The 8050-nt window shown below is 31.3% G+C and overlaps 1 non-coding gene across 1 annotated transcript; it reads right to left on the bottom strand.

The window, feature by feature from the left end:
* Positions 1–235: 235 nt before the first annotated feature.
* On the bottom strand, positions 236–339 carry LOC131828361 (U6 spliceosomal RNA). The gene has a single exon (XR_009352377.1). It is a non-coding gene; the product is annotated as a U6 spliceosomal RNA (small nuclear RNA).
* Positions 340–8050: the final 7711 nt, after the last annotated feature.

Genomic DNA, 8050 nt, shown 5'->3' with positions numbered 1-8050 from the left:
ATTTGACATAGTACTGGATGTCCTAGCCAGAGAAACAAGGAACACAAAGAAATAAAAGACTCAAAAAAAAAAAAAAGGAAGAAGTAAAATTTTCTTTTTTTTAATAACATGAACTTACATGTAAAAGAATCCTAAAAAATTCACAAAAAATTTTGAATAAACAAATTTAGTAAAGCTGCCAAATACAAGATCAATATATAAAAGACAAGAATTTTGTTTTGTTTCGTTTTTTTTTTCCAATATGGAATGCTTCCCAGTTTTTCATGTCATCCTTGTTCAGTGATCAAGCTAATCTCTGCATCATTCCAATTTTAGTATATGTGCTGCCAAAGTAAGCACAAGACGAGCATTTTAACACTCTAATGATGAACTATCTGAAAAAATAAAGAGAACAATCTAATTCACAATAGCATCAAAACTAATGAAATACTTAGGATAAGATTTAACTAAGAAGATGAAAGATATGTACCCCATAAACTATGACATTGATAAAGAAATTGAAGGAGACATAAATGGAAAGATAGCTCATATTTATGAATGGTAAGAATTAACATTGTTAAAATGTCCATACTACCAAAAACCATCTGTAAATTCAATTCCTATCAAAAATCCAATGTTAGGGGTGCCTGGGTGGCTCAGTGGGTTAAGCCACTGCCTTCGGCTCAGGTCATGATCCCAGGGTCCTGGGATCGAGCCCTGCATCAGGCTCTCTGCTCAGCAGGAAGCTGCTACCTCTTCTCTCTCTGCCTGCCTCTCTGCCTGCTTGTCATCTCTCTCTGTCAAATAAATAAATAAAAAATCTTTTAATAAATCCAATATTATTTTTTTACAGAAGTAAGTAAAGAATCCTAGAATTTATATGAGACCATAAAAGACAAATAATTAAAGCAGTTCTGAGAAAGAATGAAGAAGTGAAATTACACTTCTTGATTTGAAACAATACTACAAAGCCCTCATGCTCAAAACAATAAAGTATACTGGTATAAAAACAGACCAATAAACAAGTAGAACAGATTTGAGAGTCCAGAAATAAATCCTTTCATACAGTCACCTAATATTTGACAGGGGCCAACATATATAATGGGTAAAGATAGTCTGTTCAATAAATGATATTTAAAACTGAATAGTCACATAAACCAGCATGAAACTGGAAGCTTATATCACTCATAAATCTTAACTTGAAATAGATCAAAGACTTAAATGTGATGCATGAAACTAAATTTCCTAAAGGAAAACATAGGAAAAATTCTCCTTGACATTGGTCTTGCCAATAGTTTTTGGATACCAGGCCAAAAACACAAGCAAAAGAAGCAAAAATAAATAAATGGTATTACATTAACTAAAGTTTCTGCATTGCCAAAAAAAAAAAAAAAAGAGAGAGAGAGAGAGAATGAAAACACAATCCACAGAATGGAAGAAAATACTTACAAATCTTATATCTGAAAAGAGGTTAATAATCAAGAGATACAAATAGAAAAAAATATATCATTAAAAAATAGCAAAAGGATCTCAATAGACTTTTTTTTTCAAAAAAGTTATATAAATGACCAACAGGAGCATTAAAAAGTGCTCAATGTAAAAACTCAGGGCAAATTCATTATGTTGTTGTTTACCTCTGAAAAACACAATATTACTACCTATTAGAATATATACTACCAAAAAATTAAAACTAACAAATTTTGGTAAATATTGGGGAAAATGGGGAACTTATGCACTGTGATAGGGATATAAATTTGTATGGAAAACAGTATGGAGACTATTCATATTATTAAAAGTAAAATTACCATATGATTCAGTAATCCCACTTCTAGGTATATATCTAAAGGAAACGAAGTCACTATTCGAAGACATATCTGCACTCTTATGTTCATTATAAAATTATTAACTCTAAGCAAGAGATGGAAATAACTTCAGTATCCATTAATGGATGAATGAATAAAATAAGTATGGTAAATATATACTATGGAATACTACTTAACCATGAAAAATTAAGAAATACTGCTTTTTACAACAGCATGGATGGATCTTGAAGGTATTATACTAAGTGAAATATTTCAAAGATTTTATATATATTTTTTAATTTATGTATTATGATATCCCTTACATACAGAATCTGAAGAAAAAGCAAACTAATGGAAACTTAGAGTTGAGTTGACAAGAGGTGAACCTGGGGTGGAATAAGGTGGTCAAAGGGCACAAACTTGCAACTATAATATGAAAAAGTTCTGGGGATCTAATGTACAGCATGATGATCATAGTTAATAATATATACATACTTTTTTATTGTGCTTCCCTTTATTAAACTTTACATATATCACATTCTTACAAGTTGAAAGTTTATAGCAATCTTGTATAAAAGAGGTCTGCTGCCACCATTTTTCTAAACATTTGTTCATTTTGTGTCTCTCTGTCACATGTTGGTAATTCTTGCAATATTTCAAGTTTTTTCATTATTATTGTATTTGTTATGGTGATCTGTGATCAGTAATTATGACCCACTGAAAACTCAGAACTAGTTTACTTAAGGTATATACATTGTTTTTCTTTAAAGACATAATGCTTTTGAACAGTACAGTATAGTGTTTATTTTTTATATGCACTGGGAAACATAATTTTTTATTTGCACTGGGAAACCAAAAAAAATAATAATGATTTGACTTAGTTGATTGAGATAATCACTTTATTGAGGCAGTCTGGAACAAAACCCACAAGACCTCTGAAGTTTATCTCTACTGTACTATATACATAAAAGTTGCTAAGAGAGTAGATCTTAAAATTCCTTACAATACATGCATAAAAAACAGAGGCAACTATATGAGATAGTAGATGTATTAACATTTTTATGTAGATTATATTGCAATACAGATGTATACCAATTTATCAAATGGTACAGAATTTACACAATGTTAAAAGTTTGCAGTGTTATAAGAAATCATTTCTTAAATTTACAAATTATAATATGTCAATTATTTTTCAATAAAGCTCGAAAAAACTTTTTGTAGAATTAATCTATTTTTCAAAAAAGGAATTAAGGAAGTAGAAACTGCAACTAACTCTGAAATAATAGAATATAAAATCCATTGTAGTTATATACACTGTGACAAACACTATTAGTTAGTTTACAATGAAGGAATACTTATGAAGCATGAAGGATGGTCTATAAATAAGGCTGAAAGAGCTCAGTTTTAAGGTTTAAATTTAAAATCTTCTTTTGAAATACTAAACTGACCACCCAGTTTTCCAAACATAAATGTCTTAACTGCATGAATTTATTTCATACAACTCTATAATCTAGTTTCATAAGAAAGCAGCATGAAAATTTTGAATAAGACAGACTTGCTTAAGTTTCTTTATGTTCAACAGTAAAGGATACTTCCCTAAAAATAAATAGAAGAAAAATCTGCATATTTATCATGATAATTATTATTCATAATGAGATTCATATTGAATTAGGGAATATATATCCTCAGAGGGGGTAAAGTAAAATGAAATTTATTTTGGTAAATGTGTCTATGAATAGTCAATACAATGCCTCAATATAAATGAATATTATCATTTTGAACAATTTAATTACTATTATTAGAATTATTATAAGTATAAAAATAGCTATCATTTTAGCATGGAATATGAGACTCTCATGCTCCATGCTTCATTACATCCACACAACAACTCTGCATAATAAGTATTATCATCACCATTTCATGGGTGAAAAAACTGAGGCTAACACATTTAGATAACTGGTTTATGATTACATGGCTGGTAAAGATGCATCACACTAATTTAGGCTTTATGATTTCAGAATTGTACTCTTTCCACTGCACATTCTAATTACTCTGTAAATACTTGGCTTGTTTTCATTTAGTTCTTTAATTTTATTCATGTGGCGATGGCTTAAAGCTCCATTTAAAGGAAGCTTAAAAAATTCATTTAGCCAAAAGCTCCCAAGAAATAAAAATGTCATGGATCTAATGTAGACATGGATATCATTAGTTAATGAGTAACTATATATTTTCCACTCTAGTGAGATAACAATCAGAGTCTTTTTCTAAGTTTTAGTCTCTGAGTGTTCAAAAGGACTTTGTTAAAATAGAAATATTTAGACAAAGGTGATCAAAAGTCTGGATCAGGTCACCTTAAGATAAATATTAGGAAACTGAGGAAACAAATGGAGATTTGAACACTGAGCTATGATATAATGAATGGTTTAAAGTATTTAGTAGAGAATAGAAAAGCCCTTTGAAGCCTGGTCTTAGCCTAGCATTGCAGCTTCTGGCATATCTGTCTATCTATCATTTACCTATCTATCTATCTAGATATAAATTTGAAAACTTTTTTAACTTAAAGATTTTGAGAAATAGAACATAATTAGCACCATAGAAGATCTGTTTATGATAACAACCTAGCCCCTCCTCCCAGTTTGTTAATATTCTCTCTTATTTAATGTAACATTGTGCAAATATACCACTACTGATCTGCCGTTATGAATGAAATAACTATAATCATCTGTTTGCATATCCTGATGAAAATATTCCTTTAGTTCCATGTTGTATTTCTAGGAATGGACCAATTTTTTTTTTAAATTTTTAAGTTTTCTAAATATTGTCCAACTTTCCTCATATGTTTTTATTATGTGCACTGTCATTCCTTCACATTCTTGCAAGACATTTTCACTGTTGCCCAATATGGTAAGTGTGTAATAGTATGCCATTCTAGGTTTTAATTTATTTTTAATTTAATTTAATTTAATTCCAGATTCATAATAAAGATAAACAGTTTTTATATATGAGTGGCCATTTGGATTACCCTTTCTGTACAGTACATGCTCAAATCTTTTGATATCTTAACATTGTATTATACTGACTTCTTTAATAGTAGATTTTCTGAATGAACTTTTAGCTGTGTAGGTCTTCTCTATTTTATTTTGAACTTGCTTTCATTTCAAAATCTTTATATTTATTTTCATAATCTGCTTTTATTTTGCTTTGTCTATTATCTATCTATCTATCTATCTATCATCTATCTATCTATTTATTTATTTGCAAGCAAGAGAAAGCGAGCTAGTGAGAGCGCAGGGATGGATAGAAAAAGAAGGGAAAAGAATCTTAAGCAGGCTCCAGGCTCAGCACAGAGCCCAACTCTGGGCTCTATTTCACAACCCTGACATCATGACCTGAGCCAAAATGAAAGAAATAAAATAAAATTAAGGTGTTTAAAAAAAAGGACAAAGAATTGGAGGTTTAATTAAGTGAGCCACCCAGGCACCCCTGTGGTATCTTAAATTGGCTGTCATATCTTTAAATTCTAGAGTATCCATTTGGTTCATTTATAAAACCTTTCTAAATATCATTTTTAGTTTCAATTTTTTGTTCAATTTGCTTCCCCTCTCATTTATTTGAGCAGAGTAATCAAGCCATTTTACAATCTTTATTGATCATTTTAACATCATACTTAATCCCATTTTGTCTTTCAAATCTTGTTAATGGTTTTTCTTTGTGTGCTTTGTTCCATTTTGCTATGTTCAAGACATTATATTTGAAACTCTTATTGAGTAGGGATAATTAAGAGCTATAATAATGGTATGGTCCTCCTTGGCAGGATTTTCTCTTATATCTGAGACTCTACAAGACAATCATACTCCAAATTCAGTGATTGACTTTCTCAGTTTACACAGAAGGCAAGGTAGGCTATAGTCTTATTTCTGCTTCTCCTTGTGCTTTGGGGATCTCAACTTAAATTTGGGTTGTACCAAAGTCCTCAAATTTGATTGCTGCTGGATTTTGAATTTTGTTTCTCTAGTATCAAGAGTCTATTAAAAACACAGCTCAGTGTGTTTTAGCAGTTTCAAATGCTCTCATAGCTAAAATGGCTTCAGGGCATATATCTCTGGGCTCTCATTGTATTTCCTATTTTGGCCCAGTAATCCCTCCCTTATTTTTTATAATCATTCTGATATTTTTAACTTTAAAAGCTATTTTGTCTGGATTTTTAGTTGTCTTAAGAAAGAGTTTTTAGATCACCATTACTAGAAGCAACAACAAATATACATGAAAATATCTGCAGTAGTTTATCACATCTTTATGGCTTTGAACTTCCATAAGCCGAGGCATCCTTCTCTAATCACTTAGGCAAACTCCAATTTACCCTTTAAAACAACACAAGAATTGCTTCATTTAAGAACATGTTCAGGGATGACTCTTCCCCACTGTTCTTACCAACATTCCCACACACTCTTTGCTACCCACACTTGTTTATGAACTTTCATTAAGTATATCAGCGTCATTAGGTATATGGAATTTTGCTCTATTGTATTTTTGTCCTTTAGAGCTTTAATTAAATATTAATTCCATAGAAAGTCTGTCCCTTTTCTTTCAAACCTGGGTTAGTTATTTCTTCTCATTCTTTGTCAGAAGTTACTTTATTAGAGAAACTTACAGCTGTATTGTGACTTTGGAGCCTTTACAGTTTTTTGACTGGAAAAATCACCCATCCCTGAGATTTTTACGCAGCTTCCTAGCTGATATTATTCAGAAATCTGTTCAAAACAGACTTTTTCAGGGAGGCCCTTTCGGACCACTCAGTTACAAAACCTCTTCTCAATCACTGCTCTTTTTAAAATGTGCTTATTTAGTTCAAATATGCATCACTATTAAAGAAAAACCAGTACAATTTTTTTCTTTTTAAAGTTGGCTTACCTATTATCTATCTCTCCCATTAAAATGATTCCTCTGGGCTGGGGTTTTGTTGTGCACATCTTAGGCCAGGCACTCAATAAATTGTCTCTGAATGATTGAATTGTTTGACTCCCTTGCTAGATTCTCAACTTCATGAGGCCAAGGATTGTTCTATTCAGTCCTTCTTTACCCTCAATGTCTGTTATATTGCAGTCACTTACGTGACTAATGGGGAAAATCACAGAAAGAAAGAGTTAAAACTACAGAAAAACCCCGTAGGTTCAATAACACAAAGCTTTCTAAAATTATTTAGCCCAGGAATTGAATACTGGCTGCACTTTTGATTTTTTTTAAATGGTATTGAATTTAATTTAAATGGAAATACTTGAATGGTAGAATAATAAAAAAAAATTATAAAAGCAACTTGCTCCTTAAAGTAAGAATTATATAGGGCATCTCTTCTAGAAGCAAAATTTTCAAATGTCAAACATCTAAAAGCATAGAGGAGAAGTAAGATTGTGAATTGTACTTCAATGCTCTTTTCTTTATATTCAGCAAACAGCTTCATTCACACCTTTCCAATTTTTTCAACTCTTTTAACAAAGCCTTCAGAGGAGTTACTGCTGATGACAACCATCACAGCCTAACAGGAGAAATTTTATAAAGAAAAATAGTAGCATGTTTTTCCCAAATTGTTAAGGATATGGTGAAGCTCTGTCGGATTCAAAGGAGGAATGTGCAATTCCATGCTATATATAATAATAACTTATTTTAATAGTGGCTTTGCAATTTTTCAGATATATCCATTTACTGAAACCACTATCAATTAAACAGAAACAAACAAATTAACAGGGGTTCGAGACAGGAATTATCTAATCTAAAAATAGCACATGTTCACAGAATACACAACACATATCCCAAGTACTACTATAGGTTTCAAGTAATAGTCAAAACAATAGTAAACATGATTCAGACCCTACCAGTCAAATCATAAATGGGACCTTAACTGTAAATCCTTATCTTTAGATCAAAGCGGGTAACTGGGTGCTGAGGATACATTATAGAATTAATATGTCGTAGAACTCCTCTGAAATGAGTCATTTATTCCATCACTTTTCCTTCACAGCTGCTGACCCATGTTTTGGTTCCTGGAAATAGCTGCTACCCTGTTGTACTTCTTAAAAGCACATATATTGATAACTTTACTCATTCCTCCATTCCTCTGTGACTGTCACTGTGTTAAAATGTGGAGTCAGCTGACTCACTTGTGGTGGTAATAAAGTAGATGAGTTTGCAAAGTATTTTGTTATTTCTAAAAATGCAAAAACCAAATTACATTGAAATCATAAGGGGTGTTTCAGGGAGAGCTGTAGGATGTG

Source organism: Mustela lutreola, chromosome 3 (genome assembly GCF_030435805.1).
Source record: "Mustela lutreola isolate mMusLut2 chromosome 3, mMusLut2.pri, whole genome shotgun sequence".
Classification (NCBI taxonomy): domain Eukaryota; kingdom Metazoa; phylum Chordata; class Mammalia; order Carnivora; family Mustelidae; genus Mustela; species Mustela lutreola.
This window is presented reverse-complemented; position numbering and strand designations above follow the sequence as displayed.